Source organism: Trachurus japonicus, chromosome 17, assembly GCF_045865225.1.
Source record: "Trachurus japonicus isolate A0001 chromosome 17, Traja_1.0".
Classification (NCBI taxonomy): domain Eukaryota; kingdom Metazoa; phylum Chordata; class Actinopteri; order Carangiformes; family Carangidae; genus Trachurus; species Trachurus japonicus.
Genome location: NC_140923.1, coordinates 33,300,581 through 33,312,720, shown reverse-complemented (window position 1 = coordinate 33,312,720; position 12,140 = coordinate 33,300,581). Strand labels below are relative to the sequence as shown.

The window sequence follows — 12,140 nt, the reverse complement described above, 5'->3', positions numbered from 1 at the left end:
TTTCGTTTTCTCTGCCGCCCTCTGTCTCTCTCCCTTTCTGCATTTGTCTTCATCTCCCTCGTCCTCCCCTCGCTTTCTGTCTTGCTCTTCGATGCACATGCACACACTACACAGACACACACAAAGTCAAACTCTGTCTCTTGTGGTTGAGTTTATTGTTTGGTCTGTCTCTTCGTTCTCCCCCTCTGTGCTCCCTTTTGTTTTCTGTATGTTTTGTTGTATTGTGCAGAGAGACTGAGATGCAGATAGAATGCAGACAGTTTGCCCTGGGTGAAGAGTGCGCACAAGCACCCTTGGTGTCTGTTTAACAAAACACATTCATCTATTTACACATGACCAAATATATAAAACTCTACTTTTTAAGCACAGGGTATGAGGTGTTTTTCATCAAAGAGATTTTAATGCATAATGTTTTGGGGGTAATTTACTCATCCCTCTGTATGGCCTTATTTTCTGCTTACTATATGCCAGGATGCCCTTTTCCTCGGTAATCAGCACCTGTATCTAAAGTCCATGGATCATTAATCTTGCCTTGTTCATAGCCTCAAAAAAAACAACAACATAAAAATCTCATCCTGTGTATGAAATGCCTCTCTCTCTCGCTTTCTTTCTTCCTCTCTCTTCCTCCCCCTCTACTGTTGGTAAATAATTCAACCTTTTCCCTGTAACAAGTGCTGGCCTTAATAGGGAGCAGTACCTGTAGTTGGGATAAACAAGGCAGCCGGCCTCACCAGTGAAACAGAGGGATTTGGGCTTCATGAGGGCAGAGGAATAAGTCGTTTCCTTCTGAAAGGCAGAGTAGACTGGCTGACATTAATTAAACCCTATAGGATAAAGGTTATCTGAGGCCTAGCAAAGCAGAGACCGTGCATACATCCGGGATGTTATGTCTGCCGAATCCTAATCAAGACTTCTTCTTGAAGCGACACATGTGGGCTGAGGCATGTGTAATACGTGTGGTATGTTTGTGCTATTATGTTGTAAAATCTGTGTGTCTCAGGGGGCTATTGATGAAAAGAGGTGACATCATTTTAGAAGAAAAGGCAACAACCTCTCTCTGGTCCTCCATCCTCAGTTGCAGATACAGGCCAATCACCTGAGGAAAGAGTTCTTAAAATACACCACGAACACTTTAGCTACCGCCTCTGCTACATTTTCAGAGTTTTACGCATTACTAAAAAAAGACTGAGGCGGTTTTTAGACTTCCATGTTTAGGAGACATTGTTTTGCCCACCATGCTCTGTGGTGGGAGGTGTGCCTCCTCACCAGAGATCCTCCCATGGTGCACCTGTGACTGAGTCACCTGACCCGAGCTTCAGCATGGCGCTCGGGTGCCATGGCTCATGTTTTACAAATTACCCATGGGGCCATGCACCACCTCTGTGCCCATATTTCCTCCCTGCTGTATGCATAGAGCGTGGGATTATATTCCCCAACGCCAACTCCTCCCTCAGACAATGAACAGCCGCAGAGATGACAGTCACCTCACTAACCCAAGAACGCCAAGGAAAATACAAATTAAGGAAGGGAGAAAGCAGTGCTCTGACCTATTGGCTTCCTCTGTTTGTGCTGGATGTATGCTAGTTAAAGAAAAAAGCAGCATGGATCCTGTTACCAGGCGGGTAGAGCTCTATGTGTTATGTGTGTGTCATCATGACTCCAATGGTAATCTTAGAACATCGCTTTCTCTCACTCTCCTCCTGACTCGTCAACTTATTTGCATGCCAAATTTAATTAAAGGTCACCTCACTGGTAATATTCTCTTGATATTTAAAGTAGCCAAGAAAGATCTCATTGTACGCCGTTTCTATATCCCTGGTACAGTTACTCTGGCTCTTCCACAGCGAAAGCATAATAGTAATGACCGCTCCTTCCATATACCGATAAAAGCTGATGTCCTCTCGTCTACAACAGTGCAATGAAAAGTAATTAGCTGATATGGATGTTACTGTCAGTGATAACTGATATTGGGGGACTATTACATTCACTCTCCTGAATGATGATCCTGGAAATAGGTTCATCACAATGAGCTGCACTCACAGTTAGATGTGAGATAACCACATGTAAGGTAGAAAACTTGCCACAAAAACCCGAAATATTTACTGTACTCTCTTTTCTGTTATGCCATGACTCATCTCTTGTATTTGACTGATTCACATTATGTTGTTTATAAAGCAAATTTTAATGTAAAGGCACACTGAGCATCTGATTTTCCTCAAATTTAGGTGTAATACGGGGATGATAATTCATATTGGGGTGTTGGTTGGCAGTCAAACTGAGTTCCTCTCCTGAGAGAGACATAAATAGCCTCCCAGGTGGTGGTGTGTAACTAAGTAAATGGTTACTAAGCCAAGGAGTGCTGGGTCTATGTAAATAGGGCAAGAAGAAGTATTCGTTGAGGTGCTGGAGTGAGAGGAGGGTATTCAAGGGTAAGATGAACCTCAATAATCTCTTTTAGGAATTTTTTCTACAGTGACCCTGAAAGTTTTCCACTAAGTACGTCAACATGCAAACTTTGAGCAAAACAATCCAGGGGAAAAAGTTTTTTTTTTAGCTGATAAATAGATAAACAGGAATAAATCAATGTGAAGTGATGGATGAATAAGTAAAATGCCCTGTAGTCATTTGTCTGGTTGTATTCAGGCCTCATATTCCTGCCCTGTTCTGCAAATGAAGATGAGGTTGAGGGCAACGAAGAAACGGATTCATTCGGCGAGGCGTGTGCGCCCTTGCGAGCGTGTATTAGTGTGTGCACGTGTGTGTTTTCATAATACTTAGCAGTATTAAGATATGATGATGAGCTTCTTGGATACCAGCAGAAAAGCAATAGAAGGGGAAACAAAGCAAAACCCTAAATCTGTCTGCCATTTGCGCTCACATACTGTACACACATGTCATGAGTATTCTGGCACAGTTACTGGGCCAGGGAAGTGCTGGTCTGGGGCCTGGCCCATTCTCCAGAGACAACTCCCCCCCACCTCCTCCTCTCCTCTCGCCCCCCCTCCTCGCCGCCTCCTCCCTCTCCGCCCCCTTCCCCCTTCCTGTGCAGTCTGTGGACACAGTCTGAGGCGACAAGGTTGCACAACAGCTCACAAAACCTCGCTTTACAAACATGATCATAAAAAACACAGTCTGCCATTAGAAATCTGTTTAAGAAGAAAAAATAATTAGGAGGACTGTGATAATTGTGTCAAGGGGGAAATACATCAGACGCATTACGGGAAGAACCAGGAAATCTTGCCGTGGCTTTGTTACTTTGCTGTTGGTTCAGTTCGACATTGATCCACCCATCCATCTGTCATCCTTTTCCTGTGCTCCTTCTTCAACTCTCCATTTCTTTCTCTCTTTCTTTCTCCCTTTCTTGGATTCGAGAGTGGAGGAGCCTTCTGGCTTGAACAGAGAGGGGATGAAGATGTTTATTCATCTGGAGGGTATTAGAGCCATGATTAAGGAGAGGAGGGAGTAGTAAGGCTGATGCGACGTCTGCATCGCTCGTTCGTGGGCCGCCTGCGGGACTCTGGCCAACACACCAGGAAATCAAGAAATGAAGAAGAATGAAAAAAAAGTTGTAGTGAAATTTGATTCTCTCGGGAAGGACAGAACTTTAGGTTTTAGCTGTCTCGCTCGCTCTCTCATTCACAGTCTCTCTCCCTGTCCTCACAGCTAAGCTAATTATTAATGAATGCGGTTTCTGTTGAACCTTGGAGAGGTGTCAGTGCTGCAGTCACTGAGGGTTAAGAAATCTTGACATTTAAGACAGGGATGCATGAAAATACATCGTCTTGCTTGAGTTGATGCTTGTTTTTCTTCCCCTCCCGCTCCCCTCTCCGAGATGCATGTTTTCTTCTCCCTCCTGGGCTGTCTCCAGTTGTTTTACCACTGACAAGCTGGGATGGTGTTGAGGAAGTATCAAATAGAGCCACAGTGTATTAATCAGGGGAACTGAGGGTCATGGGTCAAGAGGCAGGGTCAGGTTTTCTGATAAATGCTAATGCTAAAGCTAACACAGGAGTCCATTGCTGGGGTTGTTTGTCCATATGCATGTGATTTTTTTTTTTTTTTTGTCCTTTGGAATCAGAAAAAAGAGGTGTTGATATAAGACTTTTTTATGGGCATTTGGCAGACTGACTGCCCTTTTTAAAATTATTCCCAATGTACTGAAACATAGATCCAAGTGTCTGAAGTTATCCTCAAAAGTGAAATAACTCTTAGTTGAAGACTAGTCCAAGTTTTATGGGTCACGATGAGGTAGTTTGATTAAAAAGAATTAGACCCTATTTTCTAAATGTACTGAGTGCTGTGCTTGGTTTTACGTAATGGATAGCGCCTCCTGAAACTTGCAGAGCAAACCCTATTTTAATGAAGCAACCATACGGTAACTCAGCATATTCCTATATGCACAACAATTTTTTTTTTTCCAAGAGATCACATAAATCACATTTCCATGAGTAACCAGGAGTGGAGAAAAATAAAAGGGCATCCAAGTAAACTCTTGAACAGTGTGGAAATATTAACAGTAGCATGGTACTGTACAGCACATCGCCGCAGCATAGCTCGCAGTGGCTGGCTGACTGGCTGACTGGCTAGCTGACTGTCCGCTGGGTCTTGCGCCTGGCCTGCCTGCAGCGTTGAGGGAACAGCACACACACATAACATGCAGAGGCTCCCCTGCCTATTGAAGCTCAAGCCCAGCCCAGTCCCGCCTGGCCCAGCACTCCCTTAGAGCCAGTGCAGTGAGGCAGGCGGTGAAGGGGCATGCTGGGGGACAGATTGTCATCCTCCTTTCTCCCCCTGGGAGGCTCACTGTGGCTGCTGGTCCAGCCAAGGCCTGGGGAACAGCCTCCTTCCTGTTTGTGTTGTAGCCTACCTGAAGTGGTCAACTGTCCTTCCTCTTCACACCACCAGCCGTTCTACAGGAGATGATGACACCACTGCTACCATCCTTCTCCCACACACAAACTGCTCCACCGACATAACACAACTCCAACCATCTTGCTTTGCAGCACCTTTAGGTCTTATTTCTAATCTAAGACTAATAAGGCCTCTGTTTTATAAAAATTATGGATACTCTACACAAAACTATTCCACTTTGCTGGTATGAGTTTTTGTCATAGCAGGAGCATCCATGCAGTTAATACAAATGTATTAATGACACTACATCAATTAAAACACTATTATGGTATATTTCAGATAATGACACACAAGCTGTGTATTTTGGTTCAAGTGTGATTCATGTTTAGTGATTGGCACATGAGTAAAATTCACTTGAAACAATAAAACATCAACATTAGCTCACAAGCCCAGCCACTGCACTGTGAATAGTAATCTACTATGAACCCCAAATTCACCTTTCTTGAATAATGTTGTAATTAAATGTCTCCCGTTCTTTCTCATCTCATTAATTTCTTTTTTTCTGTATTTGAAAAAAATGACTTAATTTTGATAGAAGCAAAAGGAACTGCTCCTGACAATTTAATTTCTTGTTAACCCTGTCTCTGTGACTTTGCCCTGCCCTGATGTAACACTTGCTTCTCTCACAGAAAAATACACAGCAGCGCACAGGCAGGGCCAAACATAATAATACTAGACAGCCTCCCCTACATATAATAAATTTCCTCCTTAATATACTATAAAAGTGGCTGTTTTTATTATATTCCTTAGTATAAATGAAATGTTGATTTGTCAAACAGTTAGTTATATAGAATAATTCTTCCACCCTGTGTGATAGTAACACTATAGTGTGTGTTAAAGTGTGTTGCTGACCTAAGTGACCTCCATGTAATAGCATGCAGCTCTTGTGGAGGCTAAGAAATATGTTACCCAGCATTAAGTCATCTCTGCTTTGCTTTCAGAGTTCAAACACTGCGGTTATGGATTGTTATCCGATGCTAATTTTCGCAGGAAACAGAATAAGGCAGATCCTACACACAGCACAAACATCCTCCTTCATTTCAGAGCCCTGTCATTATTTTAAGAAATATTATTGATGGATTATAATCTTTAGTATTGATTTGATTTGAGTTTGTTCGTGTTGTGTAGAAAGACATCCAGTGTAGTGGGGACACATCTCTGTAATAAGTAACGGAATTCCACTTTTCATTGTGTCTTACTATCATGGAAAGAAAAAGCCTAGTAGAGGATGACTGGCCGCCCTACTTTTCCTCCTCTGGCCTTCCATTTGTCTAACTTTCCTGGGACGCCACTGGGGCACTGTGATTTCTGGGACAGTGACCAAGTGCTCCTGTCTGAGCTGGGGGACGTGGGTAATGTGGACAAAGTAGTTGACAGTTTGCCGCTTCCCCATGGTTGAGAGACAGAGCCATGAGGGCCAGAATAATGGACACCCAGACCACAGAGTCAGGACAGCGCTTGATGTTCCAGCTCTTTGTGTCGGGGCCCCCGTGTGAAAAAATCCCCATTGACTGCACTTTGAATGTGTGTGTGTGTGTGTGTGTGTGTGTGTGTGTGTGTGTGTGTGTGTGTGTGTGTGTGTGTGTGTGTGTGTGTGTGTGTGTGTGTGTGGATTTCTCCTCCGAGTGTGTGTTGTGGATATGTGTTTTGTTGTGAGCGTACATGATGTTTGGCCGGAGTAACTCGCCGCTACGGCACTAATGAAACCGCGGGAAGTGAATCCTCATTTCATCTGCTGTTTTTCTACCTCGTCCAGTAAAAGATAGCACCCTTGTTCGCTGCTCCTCCGGTCGTCTCACACAAGCCCTCATTCTTATCCTGCAGCATAGTGGATTTGATTGATCTGTAGCAAGGGGGGAGAGGGACCTGACATTTCTCAGTGATGTGTAAAAAACATATTGTGTTTGCTAAGGGAAAAAAAAAGAGGAAGAGAGAGAGACAAGCTGAGTATACACACAACACACACACGCAATGCTGTATAAGAGGCTGAGAATCTAATGATGGATAGCATCTACTTTAAATACTTCTACAGTACTGTGTGTGTGTGTGTGCGCGCGTGTGTGTTGTTGTGTTAATCAGTTGCACAGTGCAAAAAGCCATGTCTAGCCACCTGGCACTTTTGTTGACAGCTACTGGGAATTATCAGTGTTTCATTTTGACTGGATTTGATGTCTTAAAACGGGGATGTAGCAGGACTACTGTGAGTAAAGCCCAGCACTAGGCCTCTTCCAATAGCTCTGTGTCCTCTGAGCTCTCAGTCCTGAATCAACTGAGTGATTCGTTCATCTGACTGGAATTAGTCCCAGAAATTCGACGTCCTCCTCCCTCCCCTCGCTTTCTCAGTCGGAGAGACTGGAGTCTTAGCTAATGTAAAAATTTCTCTCGCCATCTCCCCTATTAGATCTTAAGTGGTTGTGTCACAAACAGGGACGTACATGATAGTGTGTTGTTCAGACACACGTTGCTATTTGGGCATCAGAACAGGAAAAGCGTTGAGATGACACATGCATTGTCTCACGGGAGAGGCTCACTACTTTTCCCAGTAACTGTAAAAAGATCCCCTCTCTGAATATGAAGTGGGGTCATGGTGTTACATCAGACAAGTTGTCAGCTTTTTGTTTATTCAATGAATCCCTAATCCCCAATGTGCCACAAATACACTCACACAAACACATCTCTTATGACAACCACTATGTACAGATCTCTGGTACAACACACAGGAAGACAAGGTTTGGCGACTGAAAGCACGGGCATGCTTTGCTTCACTGGAATGGCTTTTGAACAAAGTCTAGCTTTCTATAGAAGTGGCAGATGAGTGATAGCAAAAAACACTTTTCTGATAAGATAAGGTCCTGGACCTGGATAAGAGTTTGGCTTCCTAAATAGAAGAGATGTTCTCTGTTGCTGTCAGGCAGCGATAAGCGATTTTGAACTGCTTCCAGGACCTCAGACACGAAACAGTGAGTTATTCCCAAACCAGGGTCCCTGAAAGGTTTCAGAAGGGAGTATTACTGTGAAAAAACAAACAAACAATAGAATCGCAAATGCCTGTTTACCAAGAGTCAGCTTTGGGCAAAGTCTGCAATCAAATGTCAACTTCTGTGATTTAAAAGAAAAATGCTAGTAGGCAATTACATAAGAAAAACTATCATGATTCATTTTTTGCGCATTTCAAAATATTGTTGAAATAAAGTTTTCCAAAAAAGGCCATTTTGGTTGAGGGATGGTCAACATTTGTTCACCCAGCTGAAATACAAAACATCTTCACTGTTTTAAGCTATGCACTAAATCAACTGCGGCAGAACAGATCCGTGTAGTAATGACGTTTGTTAACAGACATTTCACGGCATCTTAAAATGGCTAAACACACGTGTGTCTTGGTTTGAGAGAGACAGAACACCTCTCATTAGCAGCGTGCAAGTGGATATTTTATGGTATTATGGCAACAGGCTGTTTCTGTTTGAAGGATTTCTTACAGTATTTACGCTACCAAATGTTAAACTCAGCTTTAGACACAATACATTTAATCTAAGACTTGATTATACCTTTTTTTGTCTGATTATTTATTTTTGTCAATTTATACATTTTCAACATTAAGATTTTCTCAAATTTCAACTTATCTACCAACCGCACTTTCATAAATACCACTGGAAGGGGATTTTGCTGGTTTTGAATATGTATAACTTTGTACATATATTTTATTGATCGTGCCGCTGCTGTGCACACCAGTTATTAATATATTTCAAGTATTAGCAATCCAAAAAGCTGTGTTGCCTTCCTTCTGATCTTGCACTCACACTCACACTATGACAGAGCAGTATCTGTTGACACATAATTCAATTGTAGTTATTCTTTTCTAATTATGAATATCATTTTAGTATTTAAAAACACAGACACAATATCTGCCACCATATGCGTTATATAGTCCAATGGGAAACCACGTTGTCAGGAAAATTAATGACTAGCACTCCTAAAAAATATATTTATATATCTTGCTAATTCTCAAATTCATTAATTGTATGAATTACAAAAATACTTCAGGGGATCTTGAGAGCTGTGCTGCTGTGTACAGAAACAGCAAACCTACCTGTTCCCAGCATTAAGGGTCTTATTTAAACAGGAGTATTTACTCTGGGAAAGGGTGCTATAAATGAACATAGAGGAAGTGGCGCACAAAGAGTAGTTCAGACTGGCTTAGAGGAAACTGAGTCTTGCGTGTGAAGGGGGAATTTTTAGTGGTTACTTTTGCAGCACGGGAAAAAAGAAACACTAAATTATATAGAGCTATTGCAAATGTCTTTATTAACCTTACATAAATGGATTTCTTGAACTTGTCAGGCTAAGCTTTTTTATTATTATTATTTTAAAAAAAGTTTTTGTGTGCTGTAACTTAGGGTTGAATTTATATTGTGCTGATATATATAGCTATGAGACATATTATGGCATCCCCTATAGCAGCGCTTCAGATGAGGTTGTTTTGTTCCATATAGGAGACATTAAAAAGAGAAAAGAGGCGGGGGTAGGGACAGAACTCCCAGAGAGGGACAGGCCTTAAGATGGAGGTCTTCCTCCCAGGACGTGACAGGCTGTTGGCTGGAGGATGCTCAGGAAGGCCTTGGCAGACCAACAAAGACAGCCCTTCAGCTGCAGGGTGTAGTTTTTCAGGCCCCAGCATCCCCTTTGGCAGCAGCACAGAGAGTGCTGGCGTGCACAGGCCCCCGGCCCGAGAGACAGGGAAGTAAGGCCCGTTCTTTTATTTACTCAGGCTGCTGCTGAGGCCTGGGCATTTCTTGTCTGGGTGAAGAAGGAAAAAAACAAGTCCCTCTCTCTTGCTTTCCTCTTGCGGTCTCCTGAGGAAGATTGCTCTTTCATCTGCAGTTGTTCACACACTTGTTTTGGCCATTGCGCTTGTATCTGTGTCTTCTATGTGTACATGTATGTGTGCTCATATATATATGTTTGTTACTCTGGGTGGATGTGCAGTGTGTGCACTCATGCTCTCTGGTGTGTATATTACTGAGACTGCGTGTGTGTGTGTGTGTGTGTGTGTGTGTGTGTGTGTGTGTGTGTGTGTGTGTGTGTGTGAGAGAGAGAGAGAGAGTAAAACTACTAAGTCTCGGGACAACTGTACAGTTCCAACTCTGGCTGCGCAGATGTGACATAGGGAGACAAAGACCTAGAGACCATGTGTTTTACAAAGCACCAACTGTGAGTTTTTACTACAGCACCCATACAACAGACTGGTTTGATGATACCTATAAGAATTTATTAGTTACATTATTAATATTATGGCATCATTTGATCATACAGCAGCTTCTCTAATATTTCACAAACCTAATATTAACACAGCTGTTTGCCCATCTAAACATCCATTCTGGGAGTTGAATTCGAGCAATGTTTGCGAGTCCCACGTGTCCCCCACAGATACGGCTTCATATATGTGTGGTATTTGAGTAAAGGCACTAAATAAATAATATACATCAAGTAAACAACAACAAAATTAAAAAAAATGGAATGAGCTTATCCTGACAGCTTAGTGATGTCTCAAGGCAAAGACATCCTCATTTAAGACAGTAGAATTTCATTTAGCCTTGTATACAGGCCCATTTATTTGTTTGTTTTATGCTATTGTCTCAAAGCCAATATGTATGACTGTAAGGCATTGGCTGGGGTCATTCTTCTTGCACTGTCTTCTTCTCCTATACCCTGAGAGGCAGTATGAGAGAGGGCAGATCCGCCCCCTCTGTGGAGGAGGGCATAGCACTGAGTCACCCATCCTCCCTCAAACCAGAGAGAGAGAGAGAAAACAAAACATTGAGACGATATGAGAGATAAAGCAAGTAAATCAGGCAAGGTTTGCTCCTTGAGTGAGATGTGTGTGCAGAGTGGGCGCCTTGCCAGGGGTGGGAGGTTTCCGGGAGGGCCACGGTGTGGAGGTGGGCTCTCAATGTGCCGCTTTCAGCAGTTTGGAGGGGCAAGGGAATGGCCTCCGACCCCATCTGTTTCCTGAAGATAGGCCCTGATGGGGGTAAGTGTTCAGAGAGGGCATGATATCCTGACAAAGGGCAGATCTCCCAGCAAAAACAACAGACAGGGGGGAGAGAGAGAGAAAGAGAGACTTAGATTTGTCAGCTGAAGGAGAGTACAGAGGTTAGATCCTGGAAAGAGCTCGTGCTTTTCCTTCGTCCCTCTCATAAATCTTTGCAGTTTCCTCTTGTTTTTCCCATTCCAAGTTTTGGCCTTTTGACATAGTTTTTTTTTTCTGAAGGGGTTGGGATTACGTTGTTTTATTTAGGTAAGGAAGTTCACAGCACTTAGAATTCGGCAGCGGGAAGAAGTGGTCTGTAACCTTTTGAACTTGTGGAAAGTGGTGTTTTGTGTTTTCCATTCATATCACCACACAGTGAACCAGTGGAAAGGAATGTCGGCAACAAGGCATCTGAATAGGGACACATTAAAGTAACTGTAAAACGAACGCAGCCTACATTGTCAGTCGACTGGTTTTCCCTGGTCATTCCCTGCACCTGCTTGTCCTTGAGTGAGATTGTTAGTCACTTGGTTGTCGTCTTCCCCTATCCGTTTCCCTGTACCCTTGCCCCCCCCTTCCCATCCCCACCCCACCCAGTCCCCCTGCATCAGCACATGGCACATTCATCCATTCAGTATCAGTTGCCTCACGGCTTAGCACAAACCACACAGACGAATATGATAATAACGCATATTCTATAATCTGATATCTATTGACTGATGTTCTGAAAGGCCCATGTTTCATGAAAATCATCTATTTTCCAGTGAAAGGTTCCTAAAGGCTATGCATAGCTGTAGTCTAAATTGCACATTTAATCTTCTCCTTCACTCTTGAGAGCTGCTTTTCCCTGTTTTTCTCTCCCTTGTCTTAAGGTCATTTCAAGGATTCTTGTTTTTCAGAAAGAAAAAAGATTCTAGTAATTGTTCAGGAATAATAGAAATGTTCTAATTTACCTCATGCCATGCTTACATCCTAAAGTACAGCCATTGTCTGGTGTTGGCTTTAAATGTCAGAGAGATTGTGTTTTGAGTCACAGTGGGCTAAGCCATTACATGGCCACATACAAGGTTAATTGTAGTAAAGGTATTTCCACTTATTCTGTTCTCTAATTACACTAAAAGTGCATATTTAAATGTAACTTTTTAGATAACACCTAAGGAGAGGTATTGTTTCCACTGAGGAAAAAAATTGTCTAAGTTGC

General features: G+C 42.7%; 1 protein-coding gene across 10 annotated transcripts in view; it reads left to right on the top strand.

Moving 5' to 3' along the window:
- znf521 (zinc finger protein 521) overlaps positions 1–12,140 on the top strand; it is a 90,721-nt gene that overhangs the window by 27,821 nt on the left and 50,760 nt on the right. The window lies entirely within an intron of this gene.